Genomic DNA, 14,446 nt, shown 5'->3' on the forward strand with positions numbered 1-14,446 from the left:
GGCCCTGAATCAGGGAAACTGATAAACTGTGGGGACCACAGCGCCGTTAGCATTAGCGCTGTTAGCACTAGCGCTGTTAGCACTAGCGCCGTTAGCATTAGCGCCGTTAGCATTGGCGCTGTTAGCACTAGCGCCGTTAGCATTTGTGCTGCTAGCATTAGCGCTGCTAGATGTAGCCTCGAAGCGAGCAAAGAATGTATAAGGACTCTGATCCTTGTTTGGAGTCATTATTTCTAACTACTGGTTTCTCTATGTTTATGATTGCAAACACACACACACACAAGGAAGAGGATCCAATTGCAAGAGGTTTCATTAGGGAAATCAAACAGATCAGAGGGGTCAGGCAGGTATTCGTAGTCCTGTTGATTCAAGGTCCATAACATGGGGCAGAGTCCAGGGGTGTCCAGGGCTCAGGCAGAAGTCGAAAACCGGAAAGACAAAACCATAACTGAACCATTTGGTATGCAAAATAAGGTTGGCAATACTTCATGACGTGAGTGTGAGGGAGGGGAGCTTAAGTAAGGGAGCAGTGATGAGAGAAACAATGATCAGGTGTGTGCTAGTATTCCAGTAAACCAGATTGGAGGCGTGTGTGGGAAGAGGTAGGCGTGGCAGTGCAGGGCTGAGCGTGATTCCTGGGGTTTGTAACACTCTGTCTCTCTGTGATGATCTTAGCTCATGTCTGGGCAGCTACAGGAGAGTGTGAGAGAAAGTCAGCTCCTGAAACAATGCCTGAGATACACAGAGGCCTTCACACATCCTACATACCAGATCCAAGGTACACTCTGCACTGTGGGACTGATGGGGCCTTTCATTTTTGTCAAACTACTCTTGCTAAGTTATTTTCAATGTGAAAAACCAAATATAGATGTAACATATATCTATAACAACCTTGTAACCTGCTGCTAAAGATTTGTCTTCTTTTAATACCCTGTACATAATTGTTTGCATAATTGATTGACAAAAATATAAGAAGCTCCTGATGTGGTTTTATCAGCACTGGAGCAGCATATGTTGGAGATTCTTCAACTGAAACCAACACTGCTGGAGACCATCAGGAGGACCCAGGACCTGTACAGACATCTGCAGGGCGCTGAGCGAGGTGCACACACCAGTCCTACAACACGGGGACACAATCCAGAATTAGCCAAGCTATCCTCATTTACTAAAAATGTTCACTTGCGGAACCTGAAAAATCATGTTTTCCATTTCCACTTGAGAGTAGATGAAGATGGTGGTGAGTGTAATGATTTAATTAAGGTGTAACAAATGACTTCAGTAGAAAGATAATGACTTAATAGAATTTGTACAGTTACACCTGCAAGCTGTTTTAAGTGGCACCATTTAATGAAAGGTTGTCAGAAAACAGATGCACATTACAGAAATGACTGGAGGTGTGGAAGGTATACTTTTAATAACCTCTTTACCGTTACACATCGTTGTTTTGTTGTTTTGTGTTGTGTATTCATGTCACATTAATGCACTCTTGTTCATCTTGCTCTCGTAGCTTCAGTAAAGAAGGACCATTCTGGAAGGAACAGTGGCAGTGTGTGCCAGAGCAGCTTCAGACCAGCGATCAAAGCGTCGGTCTGCTGCTCAGATCCTGCCCAGCCCTGCCTCTCCTCCAGGGCCCATGTTCATGGCCTCCACGTCCTGGTTCCACGTGAGATCTATGACACGCTGCTGGAACAGATGTGTGAGGGGAGGGGTCTGATCAGTCACGCAAGCGAACTGATCCAGCAACGCCTGCAGACCCACGGCCGACATCACATGCAGGTCCACGTGAGCCCAAGCACGCTACACACAGATTCAATTGGTTAATCGTCACATTTCATGGATAATTTTCACTGAGCTGATTTTCCTATTTCAAATGGACAATTTGTCACTGACTGTGAGGATTATTGAAGGATAAAGAGGCCCAGCGGAGGGCGAGTGGGGAATATTCATCCTTCATGTCTGTTTCAGCCAGTGGACCAGAACCTGCTCAGAAGCCTCTTAGACATCATCAGTGTCACTCAGACAACTCTAAAAGAGGCCAGCAGACTGTTGACATCTTCATCAGATGTCTCTAAAGAACAGAACCATGACAGAGAAAGAGATGATGTAGGAGTTATTTACCACTTTTTGCATCTTTCATAAGTACCACACCAGTAAGAAGTGAAATTCATTTAGCTGTTAGCTAAGTCTGTTTACTGGAAGAACTTCATATTGGACTAAATTATGTTTTATTGATTGACACATACGAATAATATGATTATTTTGGATTTTTGCACATTTGTAAATTATTTATTTATTTATTTTTCTTTAGTTCTGCCATCATGAAAACCTCAAAATGAAGAACAAGCTGAAGAAACCAAAAGTAGAGAAATCATATAAGATGAATAAGATGCTTTCAAAGGCTGTCAAAACATTACGGCGATTCAAACATTGAACAACACTGTTCTATGGTGGGCCCCGCGCATGTGCCATTGTCACAAAGCAAATTTGTGAGGGGTAAAAGAACATCACAGAAGTTCCTACAAAAGCAACGATAAAAACCTGCCATGCCCAAAAAGCGTCTGAGTTGTCTTTTCGTCTCTGGGGCAGGAAAAGACTTGATTGCTTGTACTTTGGCATCAAGAGGAGGCACACAACCACAACCCAACAGTTTCCCCAAGTAGGCAACCTCACTCTTACCAAAATCACATTTTTCAAGATTAAGCACAATGGAGGCTCCAATAGCTTCTTAAAAACAAGATCAAGCAACTGTACATGTTGTTCCCAAGTTTTGGTATACACAACCACATCATCCAAATAGACTTCAGAGTTAGGCATGTCATCAAAATCTTAATCATCAAACGCTGAAAGGTAGAAGGGCATTTTAAGACTGAAAGGCATTACCGTATATTGTAGAAAACAGTCAGGGGTAGCAAATGCCAAAATGTCAGATGCAAGAGAGGTTAATGGAGCTTGCTAATAACCCTAAAGTAAATCAAGCTTACTTACAAATCTAGCTGAACCCCATCTTATCCACACAATCCTCCATTCTAGGCATTGGGAAGGAACCAGAAACAATAACTGCATTTATTTTTCTGTAGTCAGTGCAGAAGCGGTATGTGCCATCTGGTTTTAGCACCAGAAAGCATGGGGAACACCAGGCACTAACACTAGGGATAGCAAGATGATTTTCTAACAAATACTTGGTTTCTTGATTTAGCAATGTACATTTCTGGGGATTGGTATGATATGGGTGTTGTCTAATGGGTGAATGAGAATCAACATCAATGTCATGCTGAAGGACAGTCGTACGAGTGGGAACGTCTGAAAATAATGTGAGGTATTTCTGAATGAGACTGCTGATGAAGAGTGCTCTGGGTGAAGGCTTAGACTCCAGGGGCTCATCGTCATTGGAGTTTCCTGATTCCATTTCCAACCCCAAAAGTGGGATCCTCGTGGAGGGACTCCTTCACCTTCATTGAAGGGTACATAAAGCGATCGGAATCCACGTCTGACCGGAGACTACTGTTGTCATAGTCCTCATCCATGCCATAATCCTCATAACTGTCCCGATATTCCGGTTACGTAAAACCCTGCAGATTTACCATTCTGAATTCCAGGAAGGGCAAGCACGATTCCACAGAGTCTGACCATGGATCTCCAGGCCCTCCCTAAATATCCCAGTGGCGCTCTCACCCTCTGCACTGGCATGGAGCATGCCCACTACCATGAAGAGTTCCTTCACATGGGCTGGACTGGGACGGTTACATCACTTCTTTGCCTTTTTCCAGAGGCAGGATGCAAAGGTGAGTCATTGTATAAACACAGATGTTTAATGAACATGACAAAAATGAAACCAAAACACAAAGTACTACTCAGTGATGAGACAAAAACACAACAAACAATAAGCAATTTGTGCACGTTGACACAGTGCATATAGGGTCAAACACCGACAAAGACCAACAACTAACCAGGACCTTAAATATACACATTAACAAGGGAGATAACCAGAGACAGGTATGACACATGGGTGGGGTGTGGCAATGAAGACACACACACGTGACGTCAAACAAACAGCGAGGAGTCTAGGAGGAGGGGGCCGTGCCATGACAGTGTATATTTATATATGTGACATCTGCTATAATCTTTGATGTGGGATCCAGTCAGGAGAGTGGAGGGGAGCAAGGTGACTCCCATGATGCTGTGTGCCTGTCACGTCTACAGACCAGAGCATTCCCCATTTCCCAGGCAACCTAGTAACTTCCGGGGTTTTGTCATTCTCTATGGTTCCCTGTCTCCTCCCCTTTGTCTCCCAACTGTTTCTAATTTATCCCTGATTATAGTCTTATAAAAAATAAAACCGTTCCTATGTATCTTGTTTGACAGTTATTGTTTCTCCTCGCTTATGGTTAGCTTTTGTTTCTCCTTGTGCCTTCGTTGATATGTGTTTGATAATATGTCTCTCTTGGTTGTTGGTTAGTTCTCGTCGGTCTTTGTTTCGCTTTGTTTTGGTTAGAGTGTGTTTGTCTTTCATTGTGTTTGTGATAAGAACCTGTGTTACACCTAGCTCCTTGCTCCTGTTTTGTTTGTTTACATCTCATTTGTGCTCTCCCTCTGTGTTGGCCGTCTACGCAGACAGCTTATTCAGCTTAGACTTGTGAATGTACTCATCCAATATTACTGTACTGAAGGGCACTGTTTAGAGGAATCATACCAGGTCATTACAGGCTTTAAGTGTAATGTAGTGCCGCAGGGAAAGGACATTTAATAAACAAACAATGAAGACAAACGGCACTCACATGCAACACGTAACACGAACAAAACAGAGACAATAAGCACAAACATGAACATGGGCAATAACTGACAACTAAGCACACACCTACAACAGTTTAAATACAGAGAGACTTAACAAGACTAAAGCAGGTGCAGGTGTGTGCTAAACATGGGTGTGGTTACAAACGAGACAAACAATGAACTCCCACTGTACGTGGCGGACCGTACCACGTGACAGTGAGATGGGAACATTCCGTGACAGTTTTTAAATTGCTTTTAAATGTGAAGGATATTCCATATCAATACATAATACTTTATGGAGCATTAGAATTGGTCTTCACTGGCTTTGAGTGAAGTGAGACATTAACATCTAGGTTGATTCACAAATAGCACATAGAGCTTACTTATGTTTTATGTGTTGACTAATGTTACACTGAACTGATGCTGCCAGTACTTGATCTGCTCGTCATTCTTTTTGTAGACTGAAGATTGCGTTCATGGTTTGACACAGGTAATGCAAAGATGGAGAATAGAGTTAACCGTAATATTATGATACACCCATGATTAGCTGTTTGTTAAAACTGTTGATTTGAATGACAATCAAAAAAAAAAAAAGTATTTATATAGCACTTTTTACAACAGATGTCACAAAGCAGCTTTACAAATGTTCAAGTCCGAGCCCCCAGTGAGCAAGACAAGGGTGACAGTGGTGAGGAAAAACTCCCTAGAGCACGAGGAAGAAACCTTGTAAAGAAGAAAAGGCTCAAAGGGAGGGCCCATCCTCCTCTGGTCAACAATGGTCACCACAATAGTAACAATAAAAAAATAAAAAAATAAATAAATAAATAAAATTTGTAAATAAGCAATTCATTAGTCCAGTTTTCTAAAAGTCCTAGTCTGGTCCCGATGGTGTGCACGTTTCCAAAACCCATCCCACAAGAGAACGTCCATCAAGGCCAACGGAGAAGTAGTTGGCCTGGGTGGAGGTGTGGTGGGCTACAGCAGGGGGCATCAGGGGTTGGTGGGGGTGAAATACCAAGGGCTAAAGTAAGTGATAGAAAAGATGTGGGGGGGCAAGGCAGCTGTGGTTCCTGTGGTAATCGGAGCACTAGGGGCTGTAACCGCAATACTGGTGAACCCCCAAAACTGGCTCCAGCAAGTACCAGGAACAACAACGGAGCTCTCTGTCCAGAAGAATGAAATCCTGGGAACAGCTAAGATACTAAGATATGCAGGTGTGATGAAGTACTATGACAAAAACGGGGGATGGTTAGAAACAAGGAGGCAGTCACAGTGAACATAGTCAACTAAGATGACTCCACCAGCATGTAGCAGGCCATACCAAGTGTGGGTAGGGGAGTGTACGTTACACAAAATTGAATGATTAATCAATATCAAGAAAGTTTCAAATGTGACATTAGGAGGCGAGGCAGGCTGCAGAGGTGAGCCGTCATTCAAACAAAAACATTTTATTTTGACACGAAGTAAAAAACAAAGGTAAAATACAATGCACACCACAGGGTTAAAAAAACAGAAAACATAATCTAAACACAATAAGACAGCTGAGTATGGCAGCACACACTCGGTTAAAAACCCACAAGGAATGTCTAACACAAGGAATTTAATACACATGTTAACATCTCTAATGAGGGACAGGTGTAATATGCATCTGACTATCAAGGGTGGGGGCATGGCAATGTAGAGACACACACACACACACACACACAATGACGATATTAACATTAACAAAAGTAGTTCTCTCATGGCATCCTTTTTTACGACCAATAACCTCTTAAACGCATAACCACGTCGTAATTACGACCTCCAAACTAGTAATTAGGACTTTCTGAGCAGGGCTGGAAGGCTGCGTTAATTCAGTTCAGTTCAGTAAGCTTTATAGTATTGCCAATTATAGTCTAGTATTATAGTATAGCATTAGCTGCTTGTCAGAACCGCCAATAAAACACAGAGCTAGCTAGCTAACGTTAGCAAACTACCAGCTAAACAAGTTAGCTAGCTAGCAGTTAGCGAGCGCTAGCTTGCTCAATTCGCCAGAATAACCACCAAGTCATCTATACAACAAGCTGTTAGCTAGCGAACTAAGTTAACGTTAGCCAGCAGTTAACTAACTCCTGTTCAAACACTGGGTTTCTCTAGCTTAACCGGTTCATTGGAACCATCTATGAAAAACTGCCTCAAAATACACTAATTGACTAGCTAGCTAGCCAGCCGTCGCAGCAAACAACTTAACAATGTATAGTTTGTTCACCAAAGTTCTCTCAAATGGATTTTGGGGATCTTCTTGAATGTGTGGGCACCTGAAATGCTAATATATTAGATTACTAATATATGACTGATATTTCTTTTCCGTAGGCCTTATACATTCTGCAATCAATAATGACGACATTCAAACATTTATTGTAACATTTTAATAATTAAATATGATTTTCAGCGGATCTGAACAAACACAAGAACTGTAAGACCACACAGCACACGCTTCGCAGTGTTGATGTGCAAGCTTTTTTTTCTTTTTTTGTCTAGCCAACAGATGTCACTCTTCTCTGTTGTCGGATTTCAATGCTCCAATGCATCGAATCTTTTTCGACACAATCAGGAAGAAGCTCTTAAAGCTTCAATGGGGCTTCATCCACCCATCATTACAAAATACGTTAACACAAACGAAGGCTTTGAAACACAGATTCTAATAAACACACCCATTCAAATAAACATGCAATGAACAGCCAAAAACAGAGCATCAGACAGGGTTTAAATACATGAACTTAACCAGGTAAGAAAAAGGGGCAGGTGTGGAAAATCAAACGAGGGGCGGACAAACGAAACTATGCAATGGAACTGAAATATACAAGACAGGGAAAACACGGAACATGGAAGCTGGGAGGGACTGATCATAACACTCAGGATGCAACATGCCTTATTACAATTGTTTATAAAAAGTACACATAGTAATACATATGATGCAGAACACATGCCCCTGTGGATCTTACAACAATTCATTTTAACCTCTTTAATTTTAAGGGATAACATTGTATTAATTCAAGTAACATAGTTATGGTACATAATAACTGTGCACCAATAATCAGAAACATTTAACTACAAGTAGCTGACCTTAGACCTGCAATATGAATCCATTGCCTGGTCCTGGTAATCAGACAGTTGTTGTTTTATATTACACCATTCCCAAGGATTATCTGGGTTGCTTTCAAGAGATGTATACTAAATGTATAGTATAGTAGATGTATAGTAAATACATGAAAAAAAAAAATACCCTGCAAAATTGAACAATATTTCTTGCCAGTACCAGACTCAAGGTATAATGTAAGAGTACCAGCAATAACTGCAGGTGGTATCAGGTACAAACAGAAAATAAGTCTTCTGATGATGGGCATTTTTGCAAGGGCATACAAAATCACTCAATACATTTTTCAGAAGCAACAAGGCTGATAATAATGAAGATAAGTGGATTTTTTAAAAGATGATTTGTAATCCGTGCCAGGTCCATTTCTATCTGAACTGACATTTGAGTGTGAAGACAAGCTTTTCAAGTTTTTCACATTAGCATAAGTGGGTAGGGACAGTTGTACACATAAGAGAGAAGCCCTGTGCATGTAGTATATTTTTTTAAACCTCAGATACACTACAGGTACATACAAGTATGCAAAATATACTTGCCCATACTTGTAAAGAATTTGTGAGACACAAAAAAAATTCTGATCTCTGTAATAGAAGTTGTTTAACCAATGAATGAACAACAGGGGTGAACAATTATTAATTGCTAAAATATTTGTGACTGTATACTTTTTTGTATTACATTATTATGTTTGTATTATATTATTTGTAATATATTGCTGAAAATGAATCATTATTTTATAGGAGCAAAAGTCTTATACAAGGGGAATAAAGCTGATATACATTTTTATTCTGAATGCATTTATTTATTAGTTTATTTTTTAACTAACAAATGTAATAGGAACCATTAACTTTAGAAGCCCCATTGTTAGTGAAGAGAACAATGAATTGCTGAAAATGAATTAGTATTTTATAGGAGCAAAAGACAGAATCTTCTGAAGGCATTTATTTATTAGTTAATTTTTAACAGCACTAAAGAACATTATGTTAAATGTTAATACCATATGAATCAGACTGAATTGGTTCACACAAATGGTGATTCTTATAGTGGATCATAAATGTATTACAAAGTGAAGTTGACATACTAGAATAAAAAAAATCAGGTGAATCCCAAAACAAGGTAGCCATAAGAAAACAAAGCTCAGCAAGAAAAAGCTGCAGGCCCCAATCCTACACATTTCTCAGAAGGTGGAGACACATCTCACAAGATGTGAGTTTTAATTTAACAAACCCAGAATTTAACGGTAAAAATCACAGCCTGCTTTTTGAACCGCATCAAGCAGTTTAGGTGGGCCCTCAAGATGGTGTGTTCAGTTAAGTGCATAATCTGGGTTTCCTGACCTGCTGTTTATTTACTGCAAGAGGAGCTCGACCAAAGCTAGCTCCCAACAACAAATTTGTCCCTCTACTGCCAGGAAAGTGATTCAAAGATAAAGAGGTAGAGCTTCTTCTTGCAAAAAATTAAGGCCCTCATCCAGTACAACACTTTTACACACGTACATACACAGTTAAAAACCATTCTGGACACTGGACATTCTACACTGAAAAAAATTATTGATGTTTATTACTCCTGTTTAAGAGCTCTGAATACCTGCAGCTCAGTGCTGCAGACCATATGACACCATATCAATAGCAGTGAACAGACTGCATACTTTATACTATAACCATACCTCACATACTTTATCTTCTATTCTGTTTACACATTTCTTTCACTCCTAACTCCCAATATCCTTTGTTATACCATACATTCATATAACTTTAGATTCTTGTATTTTCCTTTTTGTAATTTTTTGTGTCCAATTATAAAAGCATTTTGTTGCAAGTGTCTAACATGGGGAGGCAGCCGTTGTATAAATATAGATGTTTTAATGATCACAAGAAAAATGAAACCAAAAAAATAAGAATTACTCTGAGTGTTAGGACTAAAACACAATGAGCGATAATGGGTTTGTGCATGCAGCGGCAGCTAAAGACATATTGTACATAGGGTCAAAGACCAGCAAAGATCAATAACTACACAGGACCTTAAATGTACACGTTAACAAGGGAGACAACAAGACACAGGTATAACACATGGGAGCGGTGTGGCAACAAAGACACACACACACACACACACACACACACACACACACACACACACACACACCCACGACATCAAACAAACATAGGGAGGCGTTTAGGAGGAGGGGCCGTGCCATGACAGAACACCATCCCCCCGCCCCCCCGATCGCGTGTTTCCCGGCGCACCAGCCTATCGGGCCACGGTCCCCAAACCAACACCAAATGGTGAGGTCAGAGGACTGACTGAACCACCATGGGCCAGCATGGAGAGGACAAGGAGAGGAAAACAGGGACCATGACAATGACCCAGAAATAGGCACAGTAACAGGAAGAGGAACAGTCAAAGGGACGCCAAGGGAACAACCTGGTACCATTGAAGGGGATAAGGACAGTGACTGGAACAGATACATGTGAAAGGGGACCAAACAAGCAGCAGGACTGGGGAGTCCAGGAGGAGGTGCTTGCAGCCACCGCTTTTTGGGCAGGTGAGCCAGAGTGCATGCCAGATGATGCACCTGCCTCGGGATAGAGTCCTGGTGATGCTTCCACCTTTCCTGTTTTCAGCTGATGCGAACATGTGGACTCTCACAGATTCACAGGGGTGAAGGCTTAGACTCCTGGGGCTCATCGTCATTGGAGTTTCCTGATTCCATTTCCAACCCCAAAAGTGGGACCCTCGTGGAGGGACTCCTTCAAATTCATTGAAGGATACATAAAGCGGTCAGAATCCACGTCGGCCCGAAGACTACTGTTGTCATAGACCTCATCCATGCCATAATCCCCATAAATGTCCCGATATTCCGATATTCCGGTTACGTAAAACCCTGCAGATTCGCCATCCTAAATTCCAGGAAGGGCAGGCAGGATTCCACAGAGTCTGACCGTGAATCTCCAGACCCTACCTAAATATCCCAGTGGAGCTCTCACCCTCTGCACTGGCATGGAGCATGCCCACTACTATGAAGAGTTCCTCCACATGGGCTGGACTGGGACAGTTACGTCACTTCTTTGCCTTTTTTTTCCAGAGGCAGGATGCAAAGGCGAGTGATTGTATAAACACAGATGTTTAATGAACATGACAACAATGAAACCAAAACACAAAGTACTACTCAGTGATGAGACAAAAACACAACAAGCAATAAGCAGTTTGTGCACGTTGACACAGTGCATATAGGGTCAAACACCGACAAAGACCAACAACTAACCAGGCCCTTAAATATACACATTAACAAGGGAGATAACCAGAGACAGGTATGACACATGGGTGGGGTGTGGCAATGAAGACACACACACGTGACGTCAAACACAGCGAGGAGCCTAGGAGGAGGGGGCCATGCCATGACAGTGTATATTTATATATGTGACATCTGCTATAATCTTTGACTTGGCATCCAGTCAGGAGAGTGGAGGGGAGCAAGGTGACTCCCATGATGCTGTGTGCCTGTCACGTCTACAGACCGGAGCATTCCCCGTTTCCCAGGCAACCTAGTAACTTCCGGGGTTTTGTCATTCTCTATGGTTCCCTGTCTCCTCCCCTTTGTCTCCAACTGTTTCTAATTTATCCCTGATTATAGTCTTATAAAAAAAAAAACGTTCCTACGTATCTTGTTTGACAGTTATTGTTTCTCGTCGCTTATGGTTAGCTTTCGTTTCTCCTTGTGCCTTCGTTGATATATGTTTGATAATATGTCTCTCTTGGTTGTTGGTTAGTTCTCGTCGGTCTTTGTTTCGCTTTGTTTTGGTTAGAGTGTGTTTGTCTTTCATTGTGTTTGTGATAAGAACCTGTGTTACACCTAGCTCCTTGCTCCTGTTTTGTTTGTTTACATCTCATTTGTGCTCTCCCTCTGTGTTTGCCGTCTACGCTGCCTTTCCCGTAAATGCTTACCCGGTATTGCTGTCTGTCTTTGATTTTGTTGAGTATTTGTTTGTTTATTAAAACTAAGTGTTTCTTTATCCTATTTGTCACGATCGTTTTGGTTTTACTTGTTAGTTCCATTTCACGTAACACGCAAGGTGTTGGCACTTCACACGTGTGTTCCTGTTGTTTTTCTATCCTTTATATTTCATTTTGTTAAAATCATGCTATATGGAGCTGTCTTTAATCATATTAGCTTTTCAAAGCTTCAAATGTGAAGTTTTACATTCATTTTTGTAGACATTTGTTAATCCCAGTTATCTCACTCTTTCTTGCATTATGCACTGGCTCACCGTAACACTGTATGTGACATTTTCTCTTTCGAAAGCTTGCCTGAACATTGGCATATTTTGACAGTTTTCAGTCTGTTCTGCCTTGCTTTCCTTTATGCAGTTTTCCATGCTTGGTTAAATATGTGGGTTCAGAGCTGGAATAAATACTAACATACCCATTAAAGATGCTCCTACATGCTGCAGTGTGTCTTTCCATTTTTTATTTTTGTTTATTTATTTTTTTTGGCAACTAATAAGTTAAAAACAATTTGCAGACACTTCAATACTGAATAAAGCAGAATATCCCGATACATTTTTTGATAGTTTACATCAGTGTCCAGGATACATTCCAAGAACAGATCTTAAGCTTTACAGCATTTGGCAGGTGCTCTTATTCAAAGCAAATTACATTTTAAAGCAAATTCTAGCTGGTTATTCATTAATAGGTCTTTGTTATTGCTGTACATCAAAAAAGCTGTAATACCAATAATATACAAGAATCTTTCTAAAAGAGCAAGAATTTGCCTCTCAAAAACAAGACATGCCTCTCTTGTCTGCATCAAAATTTCTGTTTGTCTTAAAAGTCAAATCCTAAAACCTTAGCCGGTTACTTGTGCACAACCAGAATTTTTGATGCACTTTGTTCCTCACTGCACTAGTGCTCTGCACATGTAAAAATAAAGACCCAGAACATGCAAAGATGTCATCAAAATATAGAATAGTTGTTTTGAGGAATCTAAAATCTATGATTGTCAATATTTGTTTATCACAGCATAATCACAGCTGCTAGCTAGTGTAACTAGTTAAGAGTGCATTTTGACCAATATCTACCTAAAGTAAGCTACTTTGAGTGGTTAACTACCTAACCTAGCTATTTCCTTTACTTAGCTATTTTGTCCTGACATGTTTGAATCAAAACGAAATGAAAATCTATCCTGATTGTTTGCTGAATCAATTCTTGATGATTCAGGGTAGCTAGCTAACCTAGTGAATTTAGCCACCTGGTCAAAGTGTAAAAGCCATGATTATTAAGGTTGTCTGCCAGATTTAATTAAAAAAAAGAAAGAAATAAGTTCACATGAAATGGGACTTAATGAAGACATTGCTTTAGCCAAAGAAATCTAATCATTTCCAGTGTACCATTACAGGAGGAGAAAAACACCAAAATCTAGGTTGAAGTTTACGGTAGCATGTTAACTAATCATCGGCATGTGAGTGACTATAACAGCTGATACCTGCCTGTAAAGTGTCCTTGAGTCTGAGAAAGGTGCTATATAAATGTTAATAATAATAATAATAATAATAATAATAATAGCTAGCAAGATTAAACAAAAAGCATCAGGGAGATGAGGAAGAAAATATGTTACTTGCAGGTTTGTCAGCATGGGGAGATTTACATGTGGGTTCTTATAATGCGCCACATAAAAAAGTGAACAGAGCTCGAATGATCTGATATTATTAAGGGACTGAGGGGGCAAAACATTCAATTAATATTAGAAATACAAGAAATTTTATAAACATTTACCGTGTATATGTGAATGGTTTATACATTGAAAAAATGCATCAAAAACAAATAAGATGAACAGTTGCATAGCTGGATAGGCCTAATATATTAATGGACAGAACACCGGAGCTTTTTGCCGAAGCAACGTCTGCGCTTGAGAGGAAATAAGATATTTTAACTTACACTAACTATCAATCAAAAGGTCCAGTAATACACAGTCCAGAAGTACATTTTAGTAATGCTAAAACGAGACAGCCGTGTTTATGTCGTCACACCTGGTGTTTGTGTCGTCACAGAAAAAGGCTTAACTGGCGTCATGGTTACCATTTTGACAGAGTGTGCACACTGGACAAATCAAACTACGAACTACAAGGATATTCAACAATTGTTATTTCACATTTTCCTGTGGATAAATTGGATTATTGTCAGTTATAGATTTCTCCGATATCAAAGGTAGGCCTAACTATCCTCTTTAAGGCAAACTGGGAAACGTCTATATGAAAAGAATGCACAAAGGAAATAATTTCCATGTGTTATTTAGATTGAGACGTCGTGTGTTTATATACAAAGCGTATTATTTCTCTTGAAAAGTGCTGGGTTTTGGATTCGTTTCTGATTTCCCTTAAATTCGCAACCCTTTTATCATCGATGGCACGTGCGTTCACTTAAATCAGCGCTTGGTCTAAAAGGAAGAACATCCACATTTATGGCGTTTGTATACTTGTCGGCATCAAAAAGTATCAGCAATGTAGTTTAAGATATATTTGTAATACAACTTTTGTATTTTGATTAAAATTA

At 40.3% G+C, this 14,446-nt stretch overlaps 1 pseudogene; it reads right to left on the reverse strand.

Annotated features, from left to right (window-relative positions):
• The window catches only part of LOC145652841 (NLR family CARD domain-containing protein 3-like), a 260,507-nt pseudogene that overhangs the window by 211,166 nt on the left and 34,895 nt on the right, over positions 1-14,446 (reverse strand).

This window comes from Electrophorus electricus, chromosome 21 (assembly GCF_041902795.1).
Source record: "Electrophorus electricus isolate QZ-2024a chromosome 21, ASM4190279v1, whole genome shotgun sequence".
NCBI lineage: Eukaryota > Metazoa > Chordata > Actinopteri > Gymnotiformes > Gymnotidae > Electrophorus > Electrophorus electricus.